This window comes from Aquarana catesbeiana, linkage group LG01, assembly GCF_042186555.1.
Source record: "Aquarana catesbeiana isolate 2022-GZ linkage group LG01, ASM4218655v1, whole genome shotgun sequence".
Classification (NCBI taxonomy): Eukaryota; Metazoa; Chordata; class Amphibia; order Anura; family Ranidae; genus Aquarana; species Aquarana catesbeiana.
This window is the reverse complement of record NC_133324.1, coordinates 171,226,456-171,245,038: the sequence shown is the minus strand read 5'-3', so window position 1 is coordinate 171,245,038 and position 18,583 is coordinate 171,226,456.

Sequence of the window (18,583 nt, the reverse complement as noted above, 5' to 3'; positions counted from 1 at the left end):
CAGCTGTTTACACATCTGGACGCAGAAGCAATAATATGGGAAATCAGAACAAACTTTTTAGGATGTCCCACACAGGTGTTCCAGTGGATACTAGCGGTGTCTCCATGTGTGAAAATTGTACACAAAAAGGTAAGTATTCCAGCTTTATAAAGGGAAAAAAATAATGTCTACAGCTTGGAACTCTGCCAAAACAGACAATTGTACGACACTTCCAAGCAATGTTTCATATTCCTATTTCTGGCCTCAAATATCTGTGTGCTAAGTAAACCTTTTTTTAAATTCACATAGGGGAGAAAAGACTTGGGACATCTGAGGACACCAGGGACCCCCAATCTCCTAAAGAAGGGGAAGTCACCACACCACAACCTGAGGATGAGGAGGGAGACCTTTATGAAGTGGGCAAAATAGTGACCACAACAGGTCAGTGTCTGAGACCACAGCTTCAGGTAATACTGTAGATGTATGCCTGCATATTTATAATACATGGTGTGTTTTTTTTTTAGGTGATGTGGATGTTGTGGAAGGAGAATGTCATTTCACAAGTGCTAGTGCCCAGATCCTCATCGGGGAGATAATGGGGTGCAATTGGGATGTAGACAAGTTAAAGGAAAACATCAATGATGTTCAACAAAAGATGAAGAACATCATTGATGTTTTAGGCAGAATCTAAAACACACAAAAATTGTACCGTTTTGTCTAATTTTGTATTTTAAATCACGTTTTAAAGTATTTTAAAAGCCAAATTTTGAAGATGCACACAGTGTGTCAACATGTGCTATCTTCCATCACGGGATATCAAGGTATGCGTTTTGTGGGTGCAACTCCTTCCTTGCAACTCAAGTAGGTGAGAGGAAAGGGTTGCACCCCCGAAACACGTCCATTGATCCCCCATAATGGGAGCTAGCACATGTTGACATTAGGCATGGGATGAGGAGGGAAATCCCCATTTGGAGTCCCAATTTGTGTGCATCTTCAAAATTTCGCTTTTACAGGGGTGACATCACCCCACCTGATCAAGGCAAGATCAACACAGTTTTGACATACTAATGTCTGATATTGCCTTCAGTTTATCAAAGTTGAACTGTAAGTTCCTTAGTTGTGTATGTTATGGTTTGAAACATGCCTGTTTAACAAAAAAAGGATATTTCTAATGTAAAAAAAAAATAAGTTATACACCAAGATGTTGGTTTGTTCAAAAAACATTTTATAATGCACATGTGAATGTGCTTTAAGTAAAATGTTTTCTACTCAACAATGTGTGGCTTTCAATGCTCAATACCAGTTTTTGGAGTAAGTTGGTGTTTACAGTGACAATGGAGGTTATTTACTAAAGGCAAATCCACTTTGCACTACAAGCGCACTTTCAGTGCAGTTTTAGTGCACTTTCAAGTGCACTTGCAGTGCACTTGTAGTGCAAATTGGATTTTCCTTTAGTAAATAACCCCCACAGTGCTGTAAAATTTGCCCCAATCAGGACATTTTTGGGACTCAAAACAATTAATTCATGGTGCTGAAAAGGATGGGTTTTTTTTATCATCAATACATTACATACATTACCAACAAAAACAATGTGTGTGTGTAGCAGACCTACAACATAATAGTGTATCCAAAAAATTACATTTGCACTATTGAAGAAAATGGCCAAAAAGAAAAGCCAATTGGAGAACCTAGGAGACAGCTAAAAGAAACACAAGCAGTAAATCAAATGAAATATTAGTTCTGTTTCAAAAATAGATTTATTTAAAAAATATCTCAGACATTTGCTGGCATATCAATGCCCCCCTACTCGCAAAGTATTCCATATATTTTTGCCGCACTTCGCGTGCGCTTTGGGGGGACAAGCTAGGACGGCCAGGTTCAAGTGCCGTCAGGGTTGACTGATTGAGAAATCCAGTCTCAGGCCCAACTGAGGCCACATAGTTTGTAGCATTTTTCCTTAAAAAGTTGTGCATAATGCAGCATGCAAGTACTATATGATTTAGTTTATATTCCGCCATGTTGATTGCAGTGAGGAATAGGTGGAACCGGCTGGCCATTATGCCGAAAGCATTCTCCACCACTCTTTTAGCTCTGGCCAGCCGGTAATTAAAAACCCTCTGGTCCGGGGTGAGGGTCCTCATGTGGAATGGCCGCATCAGGTGTTCTCTAAACCCAAACGCTTCATCAGCACCGAAGACGAACGGGAGTCCTGCCACATTATCTTCCGCAGGTGGCAATCCCAAGTCACCACTCTGGAGCCATCTATAGAACTCGGTCTGGGCGATGACTCCACCATCCAACATCCAGCCATTATTCCCCACGTCCACATACAAAAACTTGTATGTCACCGACAACACCGACAACATCACTATACTATTAAACCCCTTATAGTTATAGACCCCGAGTTGGGGGGTGGAACGATATGGATGTGTTTCCGATTGCCCCTCCACAGTAGGGGAAGTCCTACCACTGGGCAAATTGGGAAGCCACAGTCTGCCATTCCTGTGGCGTTAAAGGAAACTGTGGAGTCAAACAATAAAAAAAATAGTGCTTTTGCACATAACATTGCAAGCAGATTAGACACAAATATTCTTGGCCAACATCAGTATAACTTTTATTTTAAGGAGTATTTAACCACTTGCCAACCACCGCACGCCGATGTACGTCCCTACTTTGGGGACGGATATCTTTGTTATGGCAGCAGCTAGCTGCCATAACCCCAGTATTCCCGTGTTCGGCTGTCAGTCGGCTACAAGATAAAAGTGGTCTCTGCGGCAGATTTGCCGCGAGATCACTTTTATCGGTGGCGGGAAAGGGCCCCCCTCCCACTGCGATACGGTGCCCTCCGCTTACCAGAGCCGTGGCGGAGGCGATCGCATCTGTCCCCTGGGCTGACATGGAGACGAGTGAGGGGAAGATGGCCCGCCACAGGTCTCCATGACACTGCAGGGCGGAAGTGACGTTTTGATGTCACTTCCACCCTGCAGTGTCATGGAGACCTGTGGCGGGCCATCTTCCCCTCACTCGTCTCCATGTCAGCCCAGGGGACAGATATAGCTTATAGCTCATAGCTTATAGCTCATAGCCCATAGCTTTTAAAGGGCCAATTCATTTTTTACATTTTTTTAAATGACAATTTTTTTTTTATTTATTGCATTTTAGTGTAAATATGAGATCTGAGGTCTTTTTGACCCCAGATCACATATTTAAGAGGTCCTGTCATGCTTTTTTCTATTACAAGGGATGTTTGCATTCCTTGTAATAGGAATAAAAGTGAACAATTTAAAAAAAAAAAAAAAAACAGTGTAAAAATAAAAAGTAAAAGGTAAAATAAATAAGAAAAAAAATATTTTAAATGTGCCGTGTCCCGCCGAGCTCGCATGCAGAAGCGAACGCATACATGAGTAGCGCCCTCATATGAAAACAGTGTTCAAACCACACATGTGAGGTATCGCCGCGATTGGTAGAGCGAGAGCAATAATTCTAGCCCTAGACCTTATCTGTAATGCAAAAAATGGAACTTTTTAAATGTCTATGGAGATTTTTAAGGGTAAAGGTTTGTCGCCATTCCACAAGCGGGCGCAATTTTGAAGCGTGACATGTTGGGTATCAATTTACTCGGCATAACATTATCTTTCATAATATAAAAAAAAACTGGGCTAACTTTATTGTTGTCTTATTTTTTAATTCAAAAAAGCTGATTTTTTCAAAAAAAGTGCGCTTGTAAGACCGCTGCGCAAATTGAGTGTGACAGAAAGTATTGCAATGACTGCCATTTTATTCTCTAGGATGTTAGAAAAAAATGTATAATGTTTGGGGGTAATTTTCTAGCAAAAAAAATGTTTTTAACTTGTAAACACATCTAAAAAAGAGGCCCGGTCTTAAAGTGGTTAAAGACAAAAGTATAAGGTCCACTTATCAGATTCCTCACCCCCTCTGATGGCCCATTGTAAAAAGGGGGGGGATGTTTTGGACAGGTAACCCTCTCCACCTCATTGGGAGCTGAATGCATAAATAATGTGTGTTACTTTGGCCAGCCCCTCCTTACTTACATTATTGGCAGACCACTGGACAGGTAAGTGTCATAATAAAAAAAAAAATACTGTACAAATGGAAGCACATTTTTACATTATGCAATTACCTATCAAGATAATAGGAGAAAAAAACTTTACACAGTACCATTTGAAAGTATTCAGGCAGGCCCTTTCACGACATGCTTTGCTGAATTCATACATAAATATGACCACAAATAGTTAGATATAGTGTGCATGGGTTTGGCAAAGTCAGCAGATAGAGTATTGGTATCGGTTGACTTAGCGGTTGGGGGAGAGAGGGTTCCAAATGAGTTTGGGACCCCAAAAAAAAGCCTCTTGCACTATGCCTGAATCACATTTATTCTTACTCCACACACCGAGGTGGCCTTCATACCTTGTAATATAACCTAAGGTTTACAATTATTTATTTTTTGATTCCATACCAGTATATCAAAAATGCCCACCTTGCCCGCACCCGGGGGAATGCCCTTTGTGGGCGTCTCACAGTGTCATTCTAGCCCTTCTGGGCCAAGGTTGGTGAGTGCAATACAAATTATTGTCTACTTTCTCCAATATCAATGTTCTGCATCTTTACTACATTGCTACATTTATTTAAATGTACAGCTGCTTTAGTAATGTTGATTCTTTTATTCTGTAGAAATTGTACTAGGACGCCTCCTGAAGAAGCAGCTTGACCGCGAAACTGTAGAGGTCACGTTCGCAAGTACTAAATTAACCGCCTTCACTCACCTGTGTGGGCACTACACAAAAACTTTTTTGTCAACATTGCTGTAAACATCCCTGTATTATGTGATTGTTCATTTACAATGATGTCCTACTTTGGACCTTTTAATGCTTTATTTTTTCAATAAATTGTAAGATTTTATATACCCTTGTCCATACCTTTTTGGTACCGCCATAGTCTGTAACTCCCTTCTTCTGGAAGAGGTAGGACCCAATTGGAGAGGTCCTAGCTGTTCTCACTTTCAAACAATATTGCTCTGACTACACGCATTGAAAAACAGATACGAACCCACAAGCACAAACTGAAGAGCAGTAACAGACTGAAAAGCACAAGGCTGAAAAGTGCAAATTGTCTCTCACCAAACTTCTACTAACATGAGATAAACACGAGATTAGCAGAAGGAGCCCAAAGGGTGACACACTTGGTATTGAACTTTCCTTTTATAGTGGCGTCGTAAGTGTTGTACATCACCGCGTTCTTGGCGATCGGAAGTTCCGACAACATTTGTCCGACCGTGTGTAGGCAAGACAAGTTTGAGCCAACATTCATCAGAAATAAATGCAGGATTTTGTTGTCGAAATGTCCGATCGTGTGTATGCGGCATTAGTGTTATTTGTACTTTCGTTTTTTTTCAAAACAAAAGAATTGATAATGATTCACATCTCTATTCATCAAAAGAAAAGGCAGAGGTTCTCTTACAAAGTAATAGTTCTAAATATTCTGGACTTTCAGCTGTTGCCTTAAGATACGTTATATATACTCAGTTTTTTGGACCTGTACATGCATCGTAAAAAGTGTCCAAATAAATCTTATGAGGAAAGTGTATTTTGCTACACACACAGAGTATTTTTTGTCTTATTTTATTTACTTATTTGTATCAGGTAGCAGTACCACCAGCATCATTGACTGGACAGAAAGGTTAGCAATAATGCAAAAGGTATATTTATGAATATATTTCTACAGACAGAATTTGGCAATACCACAGAGAATATTTCTGTGATGATTTCACTAAATTGCAAATTTTAAGTCTGTATGAAAATGACAAATCTGTGTTTTACATTTTAATATATGATAACAATCTAGCATGATAAGAGGGCAAAAAATGAGACAGAAGTCTTCTACTTTTTGATAAATCAGGTCACCATAACATATACCAACTTGTCCAAACTTGGAAGAAATTATACTTCACTATCAGAATCCTAAACATATATCTGCTTTCATTAATCTTTCATGTGTATCTAAACTGAAAACAAAAGCTTAATTTTTTGCAGGTTACCATTCCTTAGATGTGGTGGCTGCATTTGTTTTCTCTGTTCTTACTTACATAGCTGTTTGAACATCTAGTTCAATCAATAGAAAAAAAAACAAAAAACAAATAGAAAACCTCCATATACACAATCATATACCTACCGTTGATCCAGGGGAAGGCAATATTCCTCCTATAAAGCATGATCCAATTTGCTATAGCATGAGAAAAATATTCCTTCCTGGTTCTTTTTTTTTTTTTCTTCTTCTTCTTTTTTACCCACAATTATTTTAAAGAGAAGCTTGGTGGAAATTCAGTGAATTTCCTTCCCTACTGCATTGTGCCCTGGATTCCATTAGAAAACCACTGACTGAATTTACCTGGAGGGGAGTGTTGCTTTTAATGCAGAAGTGTAGATGCTAGAAAACACTCCACTGGCAAAAATTAACCTATTTCTGTATCTTTTTGCAGTCTCTATGTATTTCCAGCAAAACAGCATGAAATGAAAGGGTTGCTATAGGGGAGGAAAGAAATCTTTGTAAATCTTGTACATATTTACTCCCAGCTTTTACACAAGTGCTTGGAATATGTGATTTCGTGATTGCATCTAAAATATTTAAAAAAATAATACAACCAGATCCATATTTAACTTTACTTAATCTAAAACCGGAATGGTTAACACTCTCTCAATTCAAACTTATGATCCAACTAATAACGGCTGCAAAACAAACAGTGGCCAAGGCATGGAAATCTCCTACATTGGTACTAGCAGAAACAATTCACAGAATGAATAATACAATGTCCCATGCTAAGATGGTAGCCATCGATCAAAATCAAATTCCAAAATTTGAAAAACTTTGGCATCCTTGGATAAAACAACAGTTCCTGTCAAACTTCAATGACTCTGTCCTGTTGCCATGGTAACAGATTAAATGACTTACAGAGACACCCATTCTAAGGCTTCAAAGAGAACTAAAAAGAATAATAAACTGACGAGCGGGACAACCTTGTGGACCATACCTCTACCTTTCAACCCTTTTTCTTCTTTCTCTTTCCTTTTCTCCACCTTACGATTAAAGCTCATTATCAGAATTTATTTGACCTATATACACTCTACTTGTAAACAATAGGTATAATAGGTATAAATCATTTAAATACCTACAAAAGTAACTAAGGAAATGATATATATATCTTTAATTTAGGTTTACGTGAACCCAATGTTTAATATTTGAAATTTCATGATATTTACCTATATAAACCCTACTGTAAAACAATGAGCTTACTTTATAGATCCTTGTAAACTTACTTTATGTATCTTTATAACATTGTATACTCAATAAACTTCTTTTGACAAGGAATATGTGATTTCTTTTGCATTTTACACATATTACAGTTTGATTCTAAATGTGTTGCCATAACAGCTAGTGTATACTAATACTAATGACAACAACACAAAAATATTCCTTGGGAGTTCACACATGAACTAGTGTCAAGCAAATACAATCTGTAGACATTGTTGCTCTCACTGTAGCTCTGTATGAAAGTTTGTTAGCTTTACCAGGGAGCCTGTGTGTTATATTAATTGGGTGTTAAAAATAAATCCGTTCCCAGGATGAATAGTTTTTGAAAGCAGAGGTTACAAAACTTAAAATAAATCATCAGACCTATTAAGTCTCCCCTTTAAAGGAATTTTGTACAGGATAATACGGGGGGCTCCTGTATTAAATTAAATTGAAATGTATCATGAGGAAAATGACAATCCTTTCGGTGAACGAGTAACATTTTATGCACTTAGGATATGAGGTTCACTGATATCATCCACCCTAGAGCAGCATCATTGCAACTTTATATTTGGGGCATATTTTACTGTTTATGACAGATCCTGAGTTTTCTCAGTGTGGAGCCTGAACTCCAACCAAGAATGAAAAAAAAGGGTTAATGCAGAAGTCTAAGTCTATGTAAAAATAATTCAATGTATTTTATTTACAACTAGCATAAATACCTACCGTATATACTCGAGTATAAGCCGACCCGAATATAAGCCGAGGCACCTAATTTTACCACAAAAAACTGGGAAAACGTATTGACTTGAGTATAAGCCTAGGGTGGGAAATGCAGCAACTACTGGGTAAACAATGCCCATATGCAGCCTCACTGTGCCCATCTGCAGCCTCACTGTGCCCATTTTGCAGCCTCACTGTGCTCATCTGCAGCCTCACTGTGCCCACCTGTATCATCAGTGCCCATCTGAAGCCTCACTGTGCCCATCTGCAGCCTCATTGTCCCCATCTGCAGCCTCACTGTGCCCATTTTCAGCCTCACTGTGCCCATCTGCAGCCTCACTGTGCCCATTTGCAGCCTCACTGTGCCCATCTGCAGCCTCACTGTGCCCACCTGTATCATCAGTGCCCATCTGCAGCCTCACTGTGCCCATCTGCAGCCTCATTGTGCCCATCTGCAGCCTCACTGTGCCCATTTTCAGCCTCACTGTGCCCATCTGCAGCCTCACTGTGCCCATTTGCAGCCTTACTGTGCCCATCTGCAGCCTCACTGTGCCCACCTGTATCATCAGTGCCCATCTGCAGTCTCATTGTGCCCATCTGCAGCCTCATTGTGCCCAACTGCAGCCTCACTGTGCCAATTTGCAGCCTCACTGTGCCCATCTGCAGCTGTACCTTTGATAACCAAAACAACAGGTGTCTCCCGTTGTGTCATGCAGTCTACTGTTCGTCAGCCGTCCATTGTAACAAAGCCCCACCTCCTCCTCGTCCGTGATAGACGGAACACTGATTCAGTTTCCCAGCATTGTATCAGTGTTCATTGTTCTGTCTATCAACAGATGAGGAGGAGGTGGGGCTTTGCGACAGTGGATGGCCACCGAACAGGTAAGACTGCATGACACCCGCTGTTTTGGTTATCAAAGGTACAGCTGCAGATGGGCACAGTGAGCCTACACCCTCACTGGAGACCCTCACTCAAGTACAAGCCGAGAGGGGCTTTTTCAGCATAAAAAATGTGCTGAACAAGTTGGCTTATACTCGAGTATACAGGGTAAATCTTAAATCCTAAAGTCAGCCTTTGTTATCCCTTGCACAACACCAGTGCTAGAAGCAATCAGGCTCCACTGTATGCACATATGAAAAAAGAAAACATGCTGACATGGAGCAAAGTGGATGACTTGGCTGTGGTTCTCTTATTATCCAATCAGCAGGCTGCGAGTAGAGGATGACACCAATGCATAGATAAAGTGCATGTAAACCTTAACAATAAACGTCTTTTCCATATTTCCATTGGACATATTTTGTTATGTTATTTCACTTTGATAAGTGCAAAAAAAAAGAAATCTGAGCTGTCCTCTGCCCTGTACACAGGGTTATCTCTTATAAAAATGGGTTGGAGAGGTAACCAAAATAACGTAATTGACAATGGCATATGACAAACTGATGTGGGCATATATAGATGGTCAAATTTATACAACAATAGTAATAATGTAGTAACAATTTCAAATTGTTATTGTTAGAAAATGTAGTAATAGGATGCCTTTTTAAAAATTAAGCATGTGGCTACATGGATCGGCGAGGGGTCCCAATGATCAGTGATTTGGTTGTTTCTTCTAGTGTGGTGATGTTTCTCTTAGGTGTAGATAGCAGGTGTGGAGATAAAAGTTTATTGAGTATTGTGTGTAAAAAACACGGGTAGGAAGAATGATATAAATCAAAAAAGTGGATACAAAAACCATAGGAGTAAAGGAATAGGTGGAGTTGGAGAAGAATGGAGCAGAAAAGAAGATGGGGGAAAGGTAGGAAAAGACAGTTTAGAAATAGAGAATAGGGAAAGAGAAAGGGTTACAGGGGCTCAATTTCTCATATGATTAGATGGACAAGAATTATCAAGCCGTGAGAGTTGGGAATAGGGTATCCAGTGGAGCTGCACGATTCTGGCTAAAATGAGAACCACGATTTTTTTGCTTAGAATAAAGATCACGATTCTTGCGGCATAACATCATCTTTCAAATTATACAGAAAAAGAGGGCTAACTTCACTGTTTAGTTTCTTTTTTAACTCATTAAAGTATTTTTTTTTTCTAAAGAATCAAAAATTGTGTTTGAAAGGCTCCTGTGCAAATACAGTGTGACATAAAATATTGGAACAACCACCATTTTATTCTCTAGGGTCTCTGCTAAAAAAAAAATCTATAATGTTTGGCGGTTATGAGTAAATTTCTAGTAAAAAATACAGATTTTAACTTGTAAGCAAAAGTGTCAGAAAAGGGTTTAGTCTTTAAGTGGCTAAACTGACCTCATTTACAGACAGAAGTTCATCGCTTTGATCTAAAAGAACTATATGTTGCAATGTTTCTCTTCAGCGATGTTGTGAGAAAATTGGCAGGCTGCCTGTTTTTGTTTTGTTTTTTGACAGCTGTCGGCTTGAGCAGAGAACTCTCTGCACTGAATCGAGGAAATGCTTTTTTAAGATTGGGAGGGGGGTAGAATAGCGATCTTGATTCTTTAACAATTAATCATGCAGCTCTAGTATCCAGAGCTGCCAAATGTGAAGAAATTTAGTGTGGGTCTTCCTGTGTTATCTCAAAGAAGCTACGTAAGCCTAGTGCATACTGCTAGTTTGTATTCGTTTAACCCAGCGGGCTGAATGAAAAAAAAACTGACAGCTCAGGTCGGAGCAGCTGTACTAACAATCCAATGTCAGTACAGCGATTTCCCCTGCTGTTCTGTTGTGTTCTAACAGAGGGATAGCCCCCCTGCCAGAACATTCCGGGCAGCACTCTCATTCATTGGCTGAGAGCGCTGATTGGAATCGGTCTGCTGACCTTCCTCGGTCATGCCCCTTCAACAGAAGCCGGCTGAATGGACTGGCTGCAGCACAACACACGGGCCAAATGTTGTTCAGTTTCTTTTGAACCGGCCAATGCCATCTGACATTCGGCCCGTGTGTACATGTCTTTAGGCTTCCCAGTTCTTGTCTTGGACTACTAATTATTTAACCTTTAAGTTGTAGGGATCTGGGAGTGGGAGTGGTTAAGTGATTTAGCATAAAAGAGATTGGTGGGGCAGCTGACCGCTCAGTCCACAACAAAAGCTTTTCAGCAGACAACAGAATTTAAGAGCTAAGTGCATTTCAGGCAGAGCAACAGGTATTTTACTGTATGCAGGGTCTTTAAAGAGATAAAACATAGGGAAATGATGTATTGCATCTATTTTTTTTGGGGGGGGAGGGGGTTCATGTTTGCTTTGACAAATGCTTTACCACCAAAAGTGGGGTCACCCTTCTGGCTCTGCTGTCTGGTAGTGGTGTATAAAAAATAAAGCTATTGGATGAAATTGCAAATCCTTTGGAAAATAAGACAGTTCATACAACAGTATTTTAACTGTGTATTTAGCTATATGCCTGGCATTCAGATTTGACAAAAAACAAGGCTAGACCTCCCATAGATATGCATCAAAAGGAAGAGCTAAATTTTTCCCTTCTGTAAGCACAAGATAGTTTTGGGTAATACATTTACATAAGGCTTAATGTACACAGGACATTTTCCAACCTCTCCTGAACAATTTAACTTGATAGATAGTAATCGACATTTAGGAACGTCCGTTTTGCCGCGCTTAACCGTGTTTGCATTTACAGGTGTTTTCAAATAGTCAAAAATTAAAACCGCCTGTAAATGAAACGTGGCTAAACATGAGCTACCGCATTTACATGCGTTTACAAGCTGTTACAGCCATTTGGCGTTTCAAATGCTTCTGAACATCCGTCCTGAACGCATTTTTTTGCTTTCCAAAAAATGCTTCTAAACTTAACTGCCTAGAAATGACTATAAATGACCCTGTGTACATGTACTGATGAGATAACATAGAGGAGAGTTCAGGGGCAGCTGAAAAAAAACGCCCAACTGCTCCTAAACGCCGTTTACCAGCAGCAGTGTACATGAGGCCTAAGGTCTCATGCACACGGGGAGTTAGAAAAAACAAGCTGCAAAGCCACTACCAATGCCAGGTAAAAACATGCTTTTAGTAGCTTTTTGCATTGGCATTAATGCGCGTTTAGCCACACTAGCTTTTAGCAGCGTTTCTCTGCCTCTATTCAAAATCAATGGATCCCACTGATTTGAATGGAAGTCGCAACAGAATTCGGATCATGATGAGGATGAGATTGTGTCCTGAGGATCTTGAAGGGGAACCCCTCGCCAAAATGAAAAAAAAAACTTGCATGGGGTTCCCCCCCAAGCCGATACCAGACCCTTTGGTTTGGGGTCTGGTATGGATTTTAAGGGGAACTCCCACACCCCAAAAAAATGGTGTGAGGTCCCCCCAAGATCCATACCAAACTCTTATCTGAGCATGCAACCCGGCAGGTTAGGAAAGGGGGGACGAGCGAGCGCCCCCCTTCCTGGATCATACCAGGCCACATGCCCTCAACATGGAGGGGTGGGTGCTTTGGGGCAGGGGCATGCATGGCGTCACGGGGGGCGGGGCCTATGGATGACATCACTGGGTGGCCACGGCTCATGCCTATATAAGTTTTAGCACACACCAGCCCTAGCATTACACCAGGAGAAAAAACACAAAGAAAAGCGCCTCTGAGTGCAGGTATTTAATTGGTATAAAAACATGTAAAAAACAAGAAAATATTCTCATGGAAATGTAATGATACTATACCAGCCCTAATGTTCTTGTTGCCTTATTCCATGAAACCATTACCTGTTAAAACTAGAACAAAAGGTTTGCCTTCTACTCATATTCCATCTTCTACATCTATTAATAGATGGCTATCTCCTTCATCTAGACCCCCAAAAACTGAGCCAATTAAGTCTTGTTCCTCCCATCAAGCAAGTCCTTTACCCCAAAGACAAACTGCCAGACATAGGTCGAGGACCCCACAGCCATCACTCAGAGTAGATCCCTTGTCTTCTGCATCTTCTTCTTCTAATAATTCATCTCAGGTCTTACCAGTACCATTATCATCTAGGCCTCTCCATCTTGAACCCGTTTCCACTTCTCTCCCCGACACATAACCAACCCCTTATCCTTACCTACTACTGTCCCTTCCATTGGGGTGGCTGAATGTACACCTACCTCCCCAAATCAAGAGGTAAAGAATTCTTTCCCCATTATTAATAATCTGTAAAAATAAATAAATGAATATTGTGACCAGCGGTTTTTCTCAGTATGTTGATTCTTTTTTACAGCCCTTAGCCCAGAACCTCCAATCCTATGTGCGGGATTCCATACAATTAATGGAACTTTTGATCCCCTATACTTGGCAAGATGGCTACTCTTGCTTGTCTCTTGACGTCAACTCTTTATATACGTCTATTCCCCACCATATAAGCCTATTGGCAGTAATAACCTTTTCAGAAAGAACAGCTGTTACCAGAAGAAAAGGAGTCCAGACACCACACGTGCTCGAATAAAGAAGGGGGGGTGTAAGAAAAGCCCCCTCTTAGGCAAACTCTTACCAGACAAGAGATGGATCTTAGCGTGTATGTCGTTCAAATTGATAGACGTCCGACTCAGTATTATCCTTCCTTTGTCCGGCACAGAACCTCGCTCAGATCATTCAATTACATAGGTAATGAGAAGAAATGATCGGACATAGCATTATCTCGTTTATATCACTTTTATTATAAAAAACAGAAAAGAGGGGGGGAAGGAGTCCCCCATCCAGATGTACACTTACAAGAACTTGCAAGTCAATAATCGGTTATTCACTAAAAGGCATCAGACAGAGACTCTAGGTTCGGCAGCGTCTCCTAATGCCCTCAATGGATGACTTCCACGGGGCTGTCTTTCCCTGAATTGTCTGATGGATCTGTGTACGTCGTGTGGCTCCACCTGACGCGTTTCGTCACTCATGATGATGTAATTGAATGATCCGAGCGAGGTTCTGTGGCGGACAAGGGAAGGATAATACTGAGTCGGACGTCTATCGATTTGAACGATGTACACGCTAAGATCCATCTCTCGTCTAGTAAGAGTTTGCCTAAGAGAGGGCTTTTCTTACACACACCCCCTCTTTATTCGAGCACGTGTGGTGTCTGGACTCCTTTTCTTCTGGTAACAGCTGTTCTTTCTGAAAAGGTTATTTTAGAAGACTGCTTCCTCTCAAAAGGATTTTTTCTTTTCAAAAGGACATTTTATCCGTTTTTTATCAAATGAATGTATTGATCTTAATAATAATAATAACGACAGTTCATGAACTTTCATTGATTTTATGTGTTTGATGAACTTTTATTATTGATCATTTTTGTTTATGAACCTATTTTTAGTTTATTTTTTTTTTATTTATAAGCGCTGCCCGAGTCCACCGGACTTCCTTGTTATTTAATAAGGAAAGCCTATCTTTTTTAGATCTCAAACTCTTCCACGAAAACAATTGTATCCTTACCCGCCATTACACCAAACCCACTGCGGGTAACTCATACTAACATTTTGATAGTTGCCACCACCCACAGTAGGTTAATAATATACCTAAAGGTCAGTTCTGCACCAGAGACTGTGACTACATGTCTCAAAGTGTACATCTCAAAAATACATTTTTGGAAAAGGGATATCCTGACAAATTAGTGAATCAGGCTTATACCACCTTTCTTCTAGGCAAAAAACCTAAGCCCAAAAAAACGCCTGAAAATGCAACTGTACATTTTATTACCAGATATCATGGTAAATATAAGAAAATGGAGCATATCCTCAATAAACATTGGAACATTTTAAAACAAGACCCTCTCTTGAATACTAGTCTTAGTGATAGGGCCAAGGTTACTTATAGAAGGGCCCCCACATTGAAAAACAAGTAAGTTAAAAAGTATTAAATTAGATAACCCTTTGTGTCTAATCCCTCTTACAGGAATGTACAGATGTAACAAACCTTTATGCAAAACCTGCGCTTTTGTGAGACATGGACAACAGAGGTAGGTTGCGACGAACATAGCATTCCCCGCCATTTTTTAGAGCATCATAACCAATCTACTGCACGTTTACAGGTGTGGGTTATATAATCCATACCTCGTAACCTGTCTGAAGCTGAACGTTTTTCCAGGCTATGTAAACGCAAAACTTTTTGGATATATGCCTTGGACACTCTTGCGCCCAATGGGTTAAATGAAGAATTAGAAGTTAATACTATAATATAGAGTTCTTTTATACATTTTTGCTTTAGAGTTTTCTTTGGATTGTTCCTGTGATATTCTTCCCCCTTTTTTTCCTTTGTTATGCCAGTACATATTGTATTTGTTTGTGCATACACATGCATATACACATACAAATACAACCTGGCGATTTAGTATTCATTCTCTCTATACAATTTTATATCAATATTATCCGTTAGGAACTACCACTATCATTATTAATATTACCATTATTATTATTATTATTATTATCATTAGTCCCTTTAGTAATTACATGGCCTCCCCCCTTCTATTGTCCCTTTTTCAGTTTTTCAGTCTTTATCATTTATTTTTACAGTATTCTCCATTTAGCTTTTTCCAAAAATTGTAGGCCCTACGCATGTGTTGTGCTAGTTTTGGTGTATGTGTGTGCACATGCATATGCGTCTGGTGGTATGGGTGTGTGTGCTTGTGCATACACACTGGCACATTAACATAATATATATTCGTCCCCTTCCATATATATATAATTTTCCCCTCCTATAATAATTTTTAATAATCATCATCTTTATTAGTTATTAATAATCTATAATATTTTTTGGTAGTGGGTACTAGTGTTTACCATTACGGGTCATGATGTATTCTATCTCTATATTTTTAAACATATTTATTAATAATTGTTGTACCAATTTATATGAATGTCATTTGGATATGATACATCGCTATGTTAATATTTTTAATGCAGTATAGTTATTATCATTATTATTATTTTTATTACTATCTCTTATCAATTAGTACTTCTTTTTCATTAATGGCTCATTATTGATTGTTATATACATAAATGGATACATCCATTTACACATCTGCCTTTTATAGTAGCTTGCCAGGTTGCTGGTTTAGTTCAACAGTTAATCCATCAGCTGTTGCGATTTTTATCCCAAAATGCAGAGCTTTTTAAATTCCCCTGTCCTTACTTTCACTTTACACTTGACAAAGGAGCGCGCATGCCCAGTGTGAGCTTCGCGCATGCTCTGAAACGCGTTGTGGTTTTAAATACTCTGGTGACGTCACACGCCAGCGAGCGGCTTCTCAGAGAGGAAGATCCTCATCGAGTTGAGCTGGCCGGCTTCCTTGCGGGGGACAACGGCTACCCCGACTGGACTATCTGACTGCCGATTACGCTATGGATGCCAGGGACTGATTCAGGAGTCATCCCTTCCCGGAGCCTGTTATCCCTTACCTAGATGTAAGTGTGGATTACATGTTTTTATACCAATTAAATACCTGCACTCAGAGGTGCTTTTCTTTGTGTTTACACCTTTATACACCCTGGCCGGGTAATTGGCCGCAGGCTTATACAGCTTGCCTTGCGGTAAGCGCACATTTGGTGTGGAGTGGACACTTTGGTTGCGGTGAAGGACTCATCCCCTATCTATTCAAACCATCTTTTCACATCTGGTTTATGGATTTTGTTCACGATTAGCTCTCTATTGAAGAAAAGTTCTATTTTTGATACACTATATGTATATATTGTGATTGTCTTGGTATCAACATTCATACCTGGATGAATTTATTATCACTGTTGATCATTCACTTTATTGATTTACCAATCACTCAGTTTTGTTAATTTCCTAGTGCTGCTACATTTTTCCTACTATATTTGTGTGTGTATCCCACTTTAGTAGCTGCTTTAAGTTTAATTTATGTGTTATAACAGCGCGGTATAATTTTTATGTTTTTTTATACATAGCATAATATTTTTAACCACTTCAGCCCCGGAAGATTTTAACCCTTCCTGCCCAGAGCACTTTTTGCGATATGGCACTGCATCGCTTTAACTGACAATTGTGCTGTCGTGCGACGTTGCACCCAAACAAAATTGACATCCTTTTTTTCCCACAAATAGAGCTTTCTTTTGGTGGTATTTGATCACCTCTGCGGTTTTTATTTTTTGCGCTATAAACAAAAAAAAGAGCAACAATTTTGAAAAAAAACCGCAATATTTTTTACTTTTTGCTATAATAAATATTCCCCGAAAATATATAATTTTTTTTTCCTCAGTTTAGGCTGATATGTATTCTTCTACATATTTTGGGTAAAAAAATTGCAATAAGTGTATTTTGATTGGTTTGCACAAAAGTTATAGCGTCTACAAAATAGGGGATAGTTTTATGGCATTTTAATTATTATTTTTTTTTATTAGTAATGGCGGTGATCTGCGATTTTTATGGGAATTGCGACATTATGGTGGACACATCGGACACTTTTGCAGACACATCGGACACTTTTGATACTATTTTGGGACCATTGTCATTTATACAGCAATCAGTGCTATAAAAATGCACTGATTACTGTGTAAATGACACTGGCAGTAAAGGGGTTAAACCCTAGTGTGTCCTAGGGAGTGATTCCTAAGTGTGTCCTAGGGAGTGATTCTAACTGTGGGAGGGGGGCTACTAGTCACATGACAGCGATCACTGCTCTCGATGACTGAGAACAGTGATCTCTGTCATGACACAAGCCAGAACGGGGAAATGCCGTGACATGATCACCGGGAGACTGGCGGACATCGAGTCCGCCGGTCCTGTGGGCATGGTCACGCTGTGCCACACCTCTTAAAGGGGACATACAGGTACGCCCATTTGCCCACTGTTGCCATTGTGCCGACGTATATCGGCGTGTAGCGGTCGGCAAGTTGTTAAAGAACTGTTCCCTTTAAGACAACATCATTATATGTTCCAAGCAGAATGAAAAAGAGAAAAAAGCTCACCAGCAATAAATTATTTTTTTTATATTTTTTAAACAACTTTAAAAAGCACGGCTTGAAGGAATATACATTTAAAAATCAATTTTTATTTAAAGAAAACACTCAGTGCTAAGGTGTATATTGGAGTACTAAAGCAATTACTCAGCCACCACAGTTGTCTGAAATTTAATTGCAATGAAACATTATTTGTAGTTTTCATTCCTTTCATAAGCCGCAAGATTCAGCTAAAATTGATTACTTCAGAAACAACATTAAGCTCCTCAGCACGACTCGGTTGCATTATTTTCCTTTTCTTGCTGTTCTAATTGTGAAAAATGTGTTACTGAAAACATATTTCAAAAAATTACATTTACCCATGTTTACTTTAAAAAGAAAACTTGATAACAACCTTGTGTTATTAACAAATCAATTCATATATACTAGATTTATTTTTAAAAATGCTGATCAATAGAATATCTTATATAACCGTATTGGAATTTTAAGGAAAAAAAACTATTAACCATTCTGTCAAAATGCATACTTCTGTCAATATTTCATGCTTTTAACCAATTCAAATTTATCTTTATTTTTTTCCATTATTGAGGCTTCTCCCTTTATGATGACAGTCTGAATAACCAGGCTTTTATCATTCCTATATGAGTGTACATTTTTCTCTTTGTTTTTTTTGTTTTTTTTTGTTTTTAACTCAATGGGCA